This window comes from Panthera leo, chromosome C1 (genome assembly GCF_018350215.1).
Source record: "Panthera leo isolate Ple1 chromosome C1, P.leo_Ple1_pat1.1, whole genome shotgun sequence".
NCBI lineage: Eukaryota > Metazoa > Chordata > Mammalia > Carnivora > Felidae > Panthera > Panthera leo.
This window is the reverse complement of record NC_056686.1, coordinates 150938675-150952837: the sequence shown is the minus strand read 5'-3', so window position 1 is coordinate 150952837 and position 14163 is coordinate 150938675.

The window sequence follows — 14163 nt, the reverse complement described above, 5'->3', positions numbered from 1 at the left end:
ATAATCAAAATTAATCAAATTGCAGCATACAAAATCAATATACAAAGATATGTTGCATATATATTAATAACAAATTATCAGAAATAGAAATAAAGAAAACAATCTCATTTATAATTGCATCAAAAAGCATAAAATACCAGGAAGAAATTTAACCAAGGAGGTGAAAGACATGTATATTGCAAACTAGAAGACATTGATGAAAGAAATTTAAGACACAAACAAATGGAAAGATATTCCATGCTCATGCTTTGAAGGATTCAGTATTGTTAAAACGTCCATACTATTCAAAGCAATTTACAGATTCAGTTGAATCTCTATCAGAATTTCAACAGCATTTTTCAAAGACATAGAACAAATAATCTTCAAATCTGTTTGGAACCACACAATACCCTGAATAGACAAAGCCATCTTGAGAAAGAAAAACAAAGTTGGAGGCATCATGGTCTCTGATGTCAAACAATATTACAAAGCTATAGTAATTAAAACAGGATGATAATGGAATAAAAACAGACACACAGATCAATGGAACAGAACAGAGAGTTCAGAAATAAACCCATGCATACACAGTCAATTAATTTACAACAAAGGAGCCAAGAACATACAATAGGGGAAGGACAATCTCCTCACTAAATGGTTCTGGGAGAACTGGAAAGCCACATGCCAAAGAATGAAACTCAACCACTGTCTTACACCATACACAAAAATTAACTCAAACTGGATTAAAGACTTGGATGTAAGACCTGAAAGCATAAAGCTGCTAGAAGAAAACAGGCAGTAGACTGACTCCTTGGCATAGATCTTGATAATGAGTTTTAAATCTGACACCAAAAGCAAAAGCAACACAAGTAAAAATAAATAAGTGGGATTGCATCTTACTAAAAAGCTTCCATGCAGCAAAGGAAACCATCAAGAAAATGAAAAGTCAATCTATGAATAGAGGAAAATAATTGAAAATCAACCATCTGATAGGGGGCTAATATCTGAAATATTTAAAAAACTGCTACAACTCAATAATGAAGAAAGAAATAATCCAATTAAAATAAGCAGAAGATCTGAGTAGACATTTTTCCAAAGAAGGCCTACATATTACTAACAGGTAAATAAAGGATGCTCAACATCCTTAATAATCAGAGAGATGCAAATCAATACTACAATGAGATATCACTTACACCTGTCAGAATGGCTATTATGAAAAAGATAGGAAATAAATGCTGAGGGATGTGGAGAAAAGGCTTCCACTGCTGGTGAGAATGTTAATTGGTGCAGTCACTATGGAAAACAGCAGGGGAATTCCTCAAAAAATTAAAAATAAAACTGTCACAGAATCCAGTAGTTCCACTTCTGTGTATTTATCCAAAGAATATGAAAACACTAACTTGAAAAGATATATGCACCTCATGTTGAGCAGTATTATTTGCAATATGAAATATGGAAAAAAGCTAAGTGTCCATAGGTAGATGAATGAATAAAGAAATTGCGGTGTGTGTGCATGTGTGTGTGTGTGTGTACACATTATATATATATATATATATATATATATATATATATAATACATATATTATATATAATGAAACATTATTCAGCCATAAAAAAAGAATGAAATCTTTCCATTTATGACAACATGGATGGACCTCAAGTGTATTATGCTAAGTAAAATAAGTCAGACAAAAAAAGTAAAATACTGTCTGATCTCTCATATATGGAATCTGAAAAAAAGGTTCATAGATATTAAAAAATAAAAATATACAAATAAAAAGAATTTGTATTACAAATATATGACATAACTTCATTGAAGGGAATTGGGGGGATTTACCTAAATAACTTAAGAAATTAGTGGAAACTAAGAATAAGGATTAAAGGAATGATACATAAGCACTATAGTATAGTTTTAAAAGCTGTTTCCCATGGAAGTACAGGTTAACAATTCTGATACCACTATACATCTTTACTGGGATTGAGCAAACAAGGAAATAGATCATGGATGGTGGTAAAAAAGAATAGATAAAATTCAAAATGAAATAGAAATGAGTATACTTTCAGCCCTCCTCTTGTAAGCAAATAGATGATGATGATAGATAGATGATAGATAGGTAGATAATAGATATAGAGTAAAAATTAACAGTAAATATATATATATATATATATTTTTTTTAATTATAATTATGTGGATGCTTCACTTAAGCTAGTATTAGCTGTGGTGAAAGGTTGGAGAGGAAGCCTGAAAAAGACTTGCCTTCATGGAAGGTACAGACAGCATGTATCATAGTAGTAACACCTACCATTCTCACTTTTACTCACCTCCAACCTCCAGTTTTATATGGATACCTACCTTGCTGAGCCTCACCTAATGGTTTTTCACTGAATTATTCAGAAAGGACAGAAAGAAGAAAGGAGGACTGAACCCTTTATAAATTCACTACCCTTTGTAATTTTCAATTTTCATTAGGAAAAGTTTATTTTGACTGCAGTGTGTAAAGAGTTATTTTGGAGTTATCATAGCCGGCTATGATAATAGCCGGCTATGATAGCTAAAGTGATAATTTTATAATTATCATTTTCCTTCTAAGGATTGGGCAGTTATCTTGCTTTCTTTTAAGTATTGGGTTCATGCTATATACAGTATAATAACGGTTCTGCGTTTGTTCAGTTAAAAATTACACCGTTGACATGTCATCAATAAACTATAGCTTTTGGATGCCTGAACCCTTGCATCCCCACCTAGCTGATCAAATCCTGCTCATCTTTTAGGACTTTTCTGATACCTACCTGGTAGAATTGTTTCACTTTCCCTTTGGGTACCCTTGTGTTCAGTACATAATTCTCTTACAGCTGCTGAAACAAAAATATTACACTTTGGTGTATCCAGATTTGATATCTCCCTGACCCTCACCTTTGCTTACCAGAATGAAAACCCCACAGTGGCAATTACTATGTCTTATTTGTCTTTGCAGTCAAGCAAAGTATCTGGTCTTTTAAGTACTTAATAAATGTCTGGTTAAATGAATAATGCACTAATGTTGTTTACATAAGGTGGAAAATTATTTTTCTTCCCTTATACTTAATGTTCATATTTTTAAGCCAACCAGTCAATTTAGGCTGGCAGTTTGTGTCAACAGGGTAGACCATATGGAACTGAGTTTGTGAGGAAGCCTCATTCTAATCTTGTTATAAATAAGTGAACTGAAAATGATGATGAAGCCTTTATTGAACACCTTGCAAGTCCCCAAATATTATGATCTCCCTAAATAAAATCGGACTAGAACAAAGGAATCATGCTTTATATAAAAATAGATTTAGAGAAGACATTAAACACAGGTAAGTATCTTAGGTCTGAAGCTGGTGAACTCCATGAAGTATGATGGAAAAGAAACACTGAACGACCAATGAAAGGTGCTCATTTCAAAGAGGAAAGAGTTGGTTCTGGTAGACTGCCCAGAGGCAGTGCCCTCTTTGGTTGAGTTCCTTCAAAGATTTTCTCCACTCTGAGCATTAACGTGGCAGGGCATGGTTCATTTTTCCCAGAAAAATGAAAGTGACTTGTAAGTATCTTAAAGCAATAAATGGTATGCTAATATTTTTAAGTATTTAATACCCAGCACTTTTATAGTCATTATTTTCTTTATCCTCACAAAAACCTTTTATTATCCCATGCTTCAAAAATGAGGAAATGAAGGCACAAAGGGCTTAGTAATTTGGCCAAGGTCACACTCTCAGACTGAAGAAGCTAATATTTGAATCTGAGATGTCATGACATTTAAAACCATTCTTCTGCTCCCAAACTTAAAAGATAACAAGAAAATTTTACAGGTGGTGAAATTTTATAAATACAGTTTCACATCCTTTGTCATGGTCTTAGGAGACCAAGCACTGACCTCCAATTTGCAGTGTCCTAGTATGTGTTTAAGTTAGGATAACTAAACCACCATTCAACAAATGACTCCTCAATGGGACATGTTGAGATCTCATACAGCAACATAGCATTGACTTTTTCCTTTCCATCTTATTTCACCAGTCAGTAAAACTTGGCATCCTTTGGTACTTCTTACCAAGACAGTTATATGCTAATTTTCCCAATATTTATACATAAAACATATTATATCCTAGTGGGGGGCTACACTAAATAATGAAAATCTTTTTAAATAGCCTATGATGGGGCGCCTGGGTGGCTCAGTCAGTTAAATGTCTGGCTCTTGATTTTGGTTCAGGTCATGGTCTCATGGTAGAGAGACTCCAGGCTGGGCATGGAGCCTGCTTAAGATTCTCTCTCCCCCTCCCCTGCTCACATGCTCTTTCTCTCTCTATCAAAAAAAGAAAAATAGTCTATGTTGTCTAACTTATGTAAATGGCAACATCTCCTAGGGCTAGTCAGTTTTTTGGATTTTTTCAAACAAAATAATTTATTTGTACATGTTACTTAAACAAGTGATGATCAGTAAAGAAATATGTTACTGTAGTCTAAGCACTGTGTAAGAAAAAAAATACCATGGCAACTGAAGGAGGCTGAAAATCATTACTCATTCCTAGGGGCAATATTTAGATATGGGTAACAGGCATTATGCCAGCCTAGCAGATGGGCATATTGAAGCCCTTACTTATTGGTATGAAATATTAATAGTGGGGGCATGATTCCAGGCTGAGAACATAAAAACAAATTACTTTGGAGGTTAAGGGGATATGCCATCACTAATCCATCGCTGAGCTGAATTAGCCTTCAGAAATAAAAATGGCTCAGAATCACATGTTTAACTTAATGCTAAACTTATTTTAACCAGGTGGGGTTTGGAGAAACTATAGAGATCTATTATAAATCTTCCAAGCTTATGAAATGTGAGACAAAAAGTTTGATGCAGAATAAGATTGATCTAAGGGAGCTAAAAATGAACAGAATGGGGATCTACTCTTTAATGAACTTCAGAAGTAGAACAATGTTGTAATTTTTGAGATGCAAAAATATTATGTTGTACTTCCTTAATCCTAAGCCAATAATCCTTCTCATCCTTAATGTTACAAAGAATTAGTGGTCAAGGTCACTTATAAAATATTCTGTAACATATAATGAGGGAAATAACCTGTGTAAATGTCTCTTTAATTTACCACAAGAGGTCTCTTCCCAAGGTTTTCCAAGAAAGGAAAGCAGAGCAGATCAGTTGTATACCAATTTTAGGGGTTAGTGAATTCTCTTTCACCTCTCTGGACCTCAATTTTCTCAGAGTTCCATGCTTGCTTTATGTTGGCAGAGCTAAGAAAATTCATTGAGAAGAATTCTGCAAATATAACACTCTCAAGGTTTGTACTAATGCTTTTAACTGGGACTCACTACCTGTGAAATTCCCCCTTGTTCCTCAACCTTGGTCATGTCATTTAAATTCTCTGGTTCATATCTGCAAATTAGGTTGAAAAAACACAGGTCTTAATCATGCTACACAGAGATTCTGGAAAGAGAGATTTAACAAAACAAAGGAAAGGTAGGAATATAGATGGAAAAACAGGATCAAGGAAGCAACATATATGTGGTAATAATAGTTTTAAAATGAATTATAGAAGGAAAAGGGTATAGAAAAAATATAGTATATGTTTTAAGTTCTGGTAAAAAGTAATTTTGAATTTCACTAGTTTATTACTATTAGAGAATGAATGCCCAATGAAAACTTTACTTTTAGATAAATTTTAAGCCTCTAATCAAGAATATGCCTTAAATAATCCCACAATAAATCATTGTAAATGCCAGACACAAGAAAATGTTAAGGGAAAAAGAGAACTAGGAATGAAATTTTTGTGTAAGTTGACAGATGATTAGATTCAGACACTGTCTATAATCATAAGGAGACAATGCCATGAAGTCACCTCTTACTATTGAACAGGATCTTATTTGGAGAACTCTAATTATATGCTTTCATCCAACAGTCAACATGCTGGGTTAATTTTTTCAGTTTGCACTTTATAAACTTTGAACTCAATTTTCACTTCATTTTTAAAAGAATAGTAGGTAATCAGTTAAATCTGGAAATTCAAGGGCATAATACAAGAAGTCATTGAATCATTGCAAGAGCATTCTTTGATAGAGTTCATCCTAGATTTACTATTAGTTAGAAAAAGCATACTAGAGTTCTAGGCCATGCAAATAAAACCACTACTGAAGTAGGTGAGTGTGTGTGTGTGTGTGTGTGTGTGTGTGTGTGTGTGTACACGCACATGCATCTGTCTGCACATGCATGCAAATTCCCATTTTGTGTTAATCAAGAAATACAGTACAAAATGGATTAACTAATGTATAAATGGCCAATGGTTATCAGTGGTTATCAATGGTTAGAGTGGTTATCAATTGTTGCTTACTAAATAGTACAGTTTACATATTCAGGACTTTCATGTCAGTCATTAAATGATTTCATGCTGAACACCACCCACAAAAGACTTGGTATTAACTGAGTTCTCAGATGCAGAAAAGCAAGTTTCCTCAGATAATATGCGGCAGAGATCAAACTCAAACCCTTGGCAGTTGTCCCTGCCTGGGAAATGCTTATTACTGCACATTTAAACTCAGCGAATATGCCATCTTTCATTTAGTGGCAGTCGCTTAAATTACAAGTGTCGAAAATAGTTACCCTATGAAAAGTGACCTTGTGTTTCTGAGTCAGATAAGTGACAGTGTGAAGAAAAACCAAAACCTACCCTTATCCTCAAATGGTAGCAAGAGCAGTAGGATCTTCACAAGGGCAAGCGTTATTTCCTACTGCCATGGTCATAACAGGCTATCTGGCATAAGTGTATGCCATCTATCTGGCATCATCCAACTTGAAGATGGATTCTAGAAGAGCTGAGATCATGCTAGAACATTTATATCAGACTTTGCTAAGGGCCCAGGAACAGCAACATGGGCAAGACGAAGAAAGTAACATAGACATTGAAGAGCCAGTTTGCAAGATCCCATTATATTTGGGATTCCTAAGCAAGTTGCTTCTGTTTGGCAGAGGCTACCCTTCTCTGGCCACCTGGCAACACTGAGCTTCCTCAAAGCCCAACCAAATGAGCAGGGCCCAGAGAGAGACAAGTCTGCCTCCCAGGTTCCAACGTCTGAGCTAAGGACTGACCTTTTTTGCCTGGGTAGCTAAAACTATACTCATTTACCCTTTGCCTAAACTGCAGTGCCCTGAACTCATCCCAGAGCCTCTGCTCAGCCAATTCAGAACACTACACAGGACACCCAATCTCCATGTAAGAGATACACACAGTGTTCACAAAGCAGGAAAGGTATACGTGGAAGGTTCTGTGTGTTCCCCTGCCAAATCCACATCCTTACAACTGAAGCCTGTCTCAGTTACTTAACTTTTTAATTATGTACAAGCAATATTTTAATAAAATATTCCACATTATAAATCAATACATTTTAATTAAGGTTTTGATTAAAATTTTGTGTATTGCATGGCAAAGGCAAAGTTTTCATTTTTACTTAAGAGTAAGAAATGGCTTTAAAGAAAATAAGGTGTTGCTTCTTCCCAGCAAAGATAACAACTATTACTATTACTTCATAGCCAAAAGCAACAGCCACAGCAAAAATAGAAATAAATGGGGGCGCCTGGGTGGCTTGGTCGGTTAGGCGTCCGACTTCAGCTCAAGTCATGATCTCACAGTCCGTGAGTTCGAGCCCCCCGTCGGGCTCTGTGCTGACAGCTCAGAGCCTGGAGCCTGTTTCAGATTCTGTGTCTCCCTCTCTCTCTGACCCTCCCCCATTCATGCTCTGTCTCAAAAATAAATAAACGTTAAAAAAATTAAAAAAAAAAATAGAAATAAATGAAAATAAAGTACTTAAAGGAAAAAGAAAAGGGAAGCATACATACTATATGTCATGAATTTTCAATATAAATTAGATGTCTAATTGCAGTCTTTAGAGAATATGAATAAAAATTATAGATCTAAGAAAAATCTACTACTAAGCAAAAATTTTGAGGCTATAAAATCCAATAGTCAATGGGAAGGATTTTTTTTTAGATTATAAAACAATAAAAGTTATTTCAAATCTATATTAAGTATGAAGCTGTCGGACTACTCTGGTTTTCTCTAAGAATCATTCCATTTCAACAACTAACACTTCTGCAGAGACTAACATACAGGGGAAAAAAATGCCCTCGTACTTAGTTATTTCAAGAAGGGTGAATCATGGAATGAGCCATTGTCTGGATAGTCATCTTTTAAAGAGTCTGATTATAACGCCTTTAATCTTCTGTAACGCTGCAATGTTTTTAAATCAAAATATTTGTAGAAATAAAATTATTTTTATTTTGAACAAACAGCTCATGAGAGCACACTAGTTTTATCTGGTTTTTCTTCAGTCTTGGTGTTTGTAAGTATGATCTAGACATTAAAACTGTATGTTACAAAAACAGTCTACTTCTTTTTCAGACTTGACCAGCTTCACTAGTTCAAAGGCAGAATGCTTTTTAACCTTGAATGCTGCATCCTTTCATACACAAAGTTTCAACAGTCAGAGCTGGGGCATGACACATTCTTTTCTGTCCCTGTGTCTCCTTTCGAATTCTGGTTGCTGGCCATCCAGCTGGATGCAGACTGCTAGCAATCCCCAGACTGGCTAACTGGGCTCTTACCTTTTCAGCCTCTGGCCTCTCCTATCCCTCAAGTCTTTCTGAGGCCAGAATGGTGTGCTACTTTTGCTCCTGTTCTGATATGGCGGTTTTAAATTAGCTGCTACCTGAGACGTAAAAAGAGCTTGTCAACGCACGTATCTCTAAGACCAGAGTCTTATAGTCACAAGAAACTTTGAAATAGCACAGAGATGCTTCAAAAATGTAAACTTCTAATCACAGAGAAAAAGTTGGTTCCTGATTTATAAATTTCCTGGCGATGCAATATGGCATTTACTTTATTGCATTTGAGAACATGATGTTCTGGCTAGCTGCCACACAAAAAGTATTCTTATAGCTGGCATCCTCACTACTTTTTGGAGTTTACCCTCAAAGAAAATCAATTTCATCATGGACAAACGTATAGGTGAAGTTGCTATGTCAGAAAACAAATAGTTTAGAAAACTGTAACTAATGCCTACAGTGGGTGTCCATTTCTAAAGATGAGAACACTTCTGCCCTGTTTGGTTAACTGATAATTTTCTGTGATACAACTCTATATTGTAAATTGTGTTCCCATGATTCAGAACTACATCTGTTAAATATCAACTTGTGACAAATATACTTCAGGCACACATCCACACACCCAATGCCCAATGCCCAAATAGACACAACCATAGCTCAACCATAATATAGTCCATGCAGATATATGGGACTGGGGCTACCTTTCTTTATCAATATAGGTATCAGCATCATTTCTTTGGTCCAGCTTGTTTTCCTGTTGCATTCTGTGTTCATACATAAAGCTTTCATTTTAAACTGGTTGCAATAAAGACTATAATGACAGTGGCCAAAAAGAACCAATTGGGTAACTCAGAAATAATATTATAAAATGGTGATGGGTTTCTGGCTACATAGTGTGATGTCATAGGAATGGTAAACTAACAGAGACATTAGCTTGTGTTTTTTTATGTCCTTGCTTTTAAATATTCTAAAATAAAATAGATTTGCCAATAATAATATTGGTACCAGGATTAATAGCAAATATTGAGAGAATTTTATGCAGTTTCTGGTATAAGTCAGCACCTTTATTATTAAATTTACTGCTACTGACTACAGCTGGCTCTCACATTGATTTTTCTCTAATTGATTGGGATTTTTTTGATCTGGAGTTCTTTAAACATGGTCTTGTAATTAAGTTCTTTAGAAATTATCTTTTACTTTGGAGTCTGGTTCCTTAAATTCTCTGGTTAAGTTTCCTCATCTGTTAATTGAGGAGCCTAAATTTGATGGCTTCTAAAATGCTGTGGTTCTATGACTTCTAAACCATTTGATGTCAAAAGACCTTCACACGTTTGCCACTTGTAAACCACCCATTTATTCTTTTAAACAAGTAAAACACTTTTAAGAAAAGACTCTATTTTGTATCATAACTTCATACACTTTATTCAGATTCCCTTGCATCTTCCTTTAGTGGATCAAAGAAGAAACAAAAAGTTCTGAGTTGGCTGTGAATTCCCCAAAAATGCACATTAATGTGACTTTTTATCCTCATTTGTAAATTTCTGCCATAACACTATTCACTTCTTTCACTTATTTATTTTAGGTTGTTTACAGACTAAAATTTGTCTAAAATGGGGTGCCTTGGTGGCTCGGTCAGTTAAGTGCCTGACTCTTGATTTTGACTCAAGTCATGACCTCATGGTTCGTGAGTTCGGACCCCGTGTGGAGATCTGCACTGACAGTGTGGAGCCTGCTGGGGATTCTCTCTCTCTCCCTCTCTCTCACTCATGCTCTTTCTCTCAAAACTAAATAAACAAACTTTAAAAAATAATAAAATAAAATAAAATAAGTAAAATAAAATAAAATGAAATTTGTCTGTAATAACTCACCATACCTCATATCATCTATAAAATGGTTCCTTTAATAGAGCTTTTTTTTGTTAATATGAAATTTATTGTCAAATTGGTTTCCATACAACACCCAGTGCTCATCCCAGCAGGTGCCCTCCTCAATGCCCATCACCCACTTTCCCCTCCCTCCCACCCCCCATCAACCCTCAGTTTATTCTCAGTTTTTAAGAATCTGTTATGATTTGCCTCCCTTACTCTCTAATTTTTCCCCCCTTCTCCTCCCCCATGGTCTTCTGTTAAGTTTCTCAGGATCCACATAAGAGTGAAAACATATGGTATCTTTCCCTTTTTCAAGGCAAATTTTATTTTTGAAAAATCACCAATTTGTGTATGACATAGTAAAAGTGGGGCACATAAAATTTTATTCAAATTTGAATAGTATGTTTTTATTTATTTTTAATCATATCTTGCACATTGCGCATTGTGATCTGTTTATGCTCTAAATAATACAGTTGATATGGCTTTCTTTAAGATTTTTGGTTTTGGACTCAAAACATACATTAATACTGTAGCCCACCATATGTGTATTACCCAGTGCTTTATGATGCAGTGTGTAATTGCACCTTAAGAGGGAAAGTAGGATTCTTGATTGTCGGGTTTCACTACAGTTCTAGAGGAGGTGGACAGAGGTATAAGGAAGGAGAGAGTTAAAGTCCTTTCAAAAATGCCGCAAAAGAGTCAGGTGACTCAGATTAAGAACACTGCCATATTGATAGAGAGATAGAAAAACCAACTGGAAAGGGGAAAACCCAGCTCAAGCACTTGGGGGATAAAACAACCCCTGCTGGGCTCCTGTGGAGTGGAGAGCCCCTGGGTGGCAGGCACATTAAGAGCCTCCCTATGGCTACTGCCCCCAGCACAAGCCTCACTTGGTTGTGGGCGTGCCAGAGGATGAACAACTTAATTTTGATCTTCTTTATATTTATTTCCAAAATTATTCATAGTACATGAAGAGGGAAAACATTTATTTTAAAAGGCACTTCGATAAACTTCTCCAAATGATATCTGCATCAATGTAAGTAAATAACCTCAAGTTATGATAATTTAAAAAATCATTGTGTATATCACTTTCTTTTTTTAAGTTTACTTATTTTGAGAAAGGGATAGAGAACGTGAGTGGAGAGAGGCAGAGAGAGAGGGAGACACAGAGTCCCATGCAGGCTCTGCGCTGTCAGCACAGAGCTTGACGCTGAGCTCAAACTCATGAACTGTGAGATCATGACCTGAGGGGAAACCAAGAGTCAGATGCTCCACCAACTGAGCCACCCAGGCACCCCTGTCATTTCCTATCAGTAAAAATCAAGTATGTCAATTCGCCCCAGAAACAGTTCCCATAGTTGAAACAATAAGCCATTTTTAAGGATGTTTTAAGTGTCTTGCCAGGGACTTAATATGTCTTTTGTGATTTTAAATAACTTAGTAAAAATGATGAATATCAAAAATGACACTTGCTTACGTAACAAATTGTTAATTAGAAGAGATTTTGGAAACTCTAATTTTATTTATTGACTACTATTCAATATTTGCTTAATGCTTAAGTTTAGAAATGTGTCTATTGTTTCCACTAGTACTCACTCTACACCCCCATTAGTTTCTAGATATCTTTTGGGTAGGTAGCTGACTTATATCTTATCATATTAAGAAAAAGAAAGGAAATGGAAAGTTCTTGAATATGGTCTCTTTGCAGAAGAAGGTGCTAATTAAAGCTCTACATGTTACTTTCTCTGCACTTACATATGTCTTATCAAAGTAATTTAGCATTTAAAATTCTTTTCACAAGATGATGTAGAGTTTGAAGGTTGAACTCTAACTCCCATATACAAATGCACTTCCCATAATATATAAAGATTGCTCATGATTTAGGAGACCTTTTCAGCACATTTCTGTGTGCAATGCTATCTTCTATTTTTAAGGATATTAGAAAAAAAATTACCATTGTCTTTAGATTAGGTGGACTATTCAAAGAAAGGAGTTATATTAAAATAATTATATACCCTCACACAGACATGCCTCCCCACTCCAGTTTGGGAGCTTAAAATTAAAACAACAGATTAATCTACAAAACTTTTCACTATAAAACTAAGGGCCTGATTAGGTGTCCCTATACCTTACTAAGGGTAAGGGCTATACCTCAGTCTTATTCATCTTTAAATATTTTGTTCAGTGCCTGACACATAGAAACCTCTAATAGCTTATTTGTTGAATGAATTCATTAACTACTTTAACTTGACTTAATTGCCTATACTTGTTTGCTCTCATTCATTACTATTGCAATTATTTGAAGAACACTCTATTCATTTTCTGAGTATGTTTGAATACACATCTAGGTTAACAACAGAAGTTTAAATATTAATCATTCCTTTCTCATCTTAGAGCAAGGGAAGAAAGGGTCACAGTGCAAAGGTGTGCTGCATGTTAATCTTTGCCCGTGTCATGATTCACCAATTCATATTTCATGAGCACCTGCCGCGTATGAAGTTGTGTGCTAGGTAGCGAGAAACAAATATTTAAAAATATTTCGGAGCACCTTGGTATCTCAATTGGTTGAGTGTCTGACTTTGGCTCAGGTCATGATCTCATGGTTCATGGGTTCGAGCCCCACGTCGGGCTCTGTGCTGACAGCTCAGAGCCTGGAGCCTGCTTCAGATTGTGTCTCCCTCTCTCTCTGCCCCTCCCGTACTCGCGGTCTGTCTCTCTCACTCTTCAACATAAATAAACATTAAAAAAGGCTTTTTTAATATTGCAGATGATTTTTGCCTCCAGGAACTTGTAGTCACATGATTCCTATCTTGGATTACAATAGATGATTTTATTGCTTCTAATTAATTAATCATCTTCCTGTAAGAGAATTAAGCATCCTTGCCAAGTTGATGTTGAGCTTACCCATACAATAGGTCTTGGGCCAATGAAATGTGAGTGTAAGTGAAATATATCACATTTGAAAAAATGTTTTAAGAGCCATTATACAGCTCAGTCTTTGTGTTTTCTCTCTGGCATAAAAACAACGTGAGCCTGGGTTCTGTAATAAAGAAGGATTTAGCAATAGAGCCACAGATAACCCGCAGCTAAGTCCATGTTTAACAGAAGCAAGAGATAAGCCATTTTTGGAGTAGACTACTGAGATTTGGGAAGTTGTTTTTTCCATAGTGCAGTCTTCTAAATGTGACTAGTATATGGATAAGTTCAACAGGTTTCCCAGGCTATTTTAATATCAGAAAGGTATTCTCAGCAAATGTGTTTTGTTTGGTTGGTTGGTTGGTTTTGTTTGCTTTTAAAAATTGTAGCAATTTTTTACCAATAAAACTAGATCTGACTCCATACTTGCTCTGTTGCACCATATTGTCTTATTAATATAATGTTAATAATAATTGCCATAACAGGAGTATGAGTTAACATCCACCAGACGTTCTCTCTGACTTTATCACACTTTCCCTCTTAATCTTTCCAACAGTTATACAAGGTAGACACTGTTATTATTGTGTCCATTTTATATCTTTTCCAGATTAAAAAGGTCATGTAGCTTGCCCAAAATTATATGACTATCTTTGTTCATTTTTGTTTTCTCATGTACTTTTAAAAAAAGAAAAGCCCAAAAAAAGTACTTTGATTCAAAGTGTAGGGCCCTGAAAAAAAATTTTAAAAAGGGTGGGGGCACCTGGGTGGCTCAGCTGGTT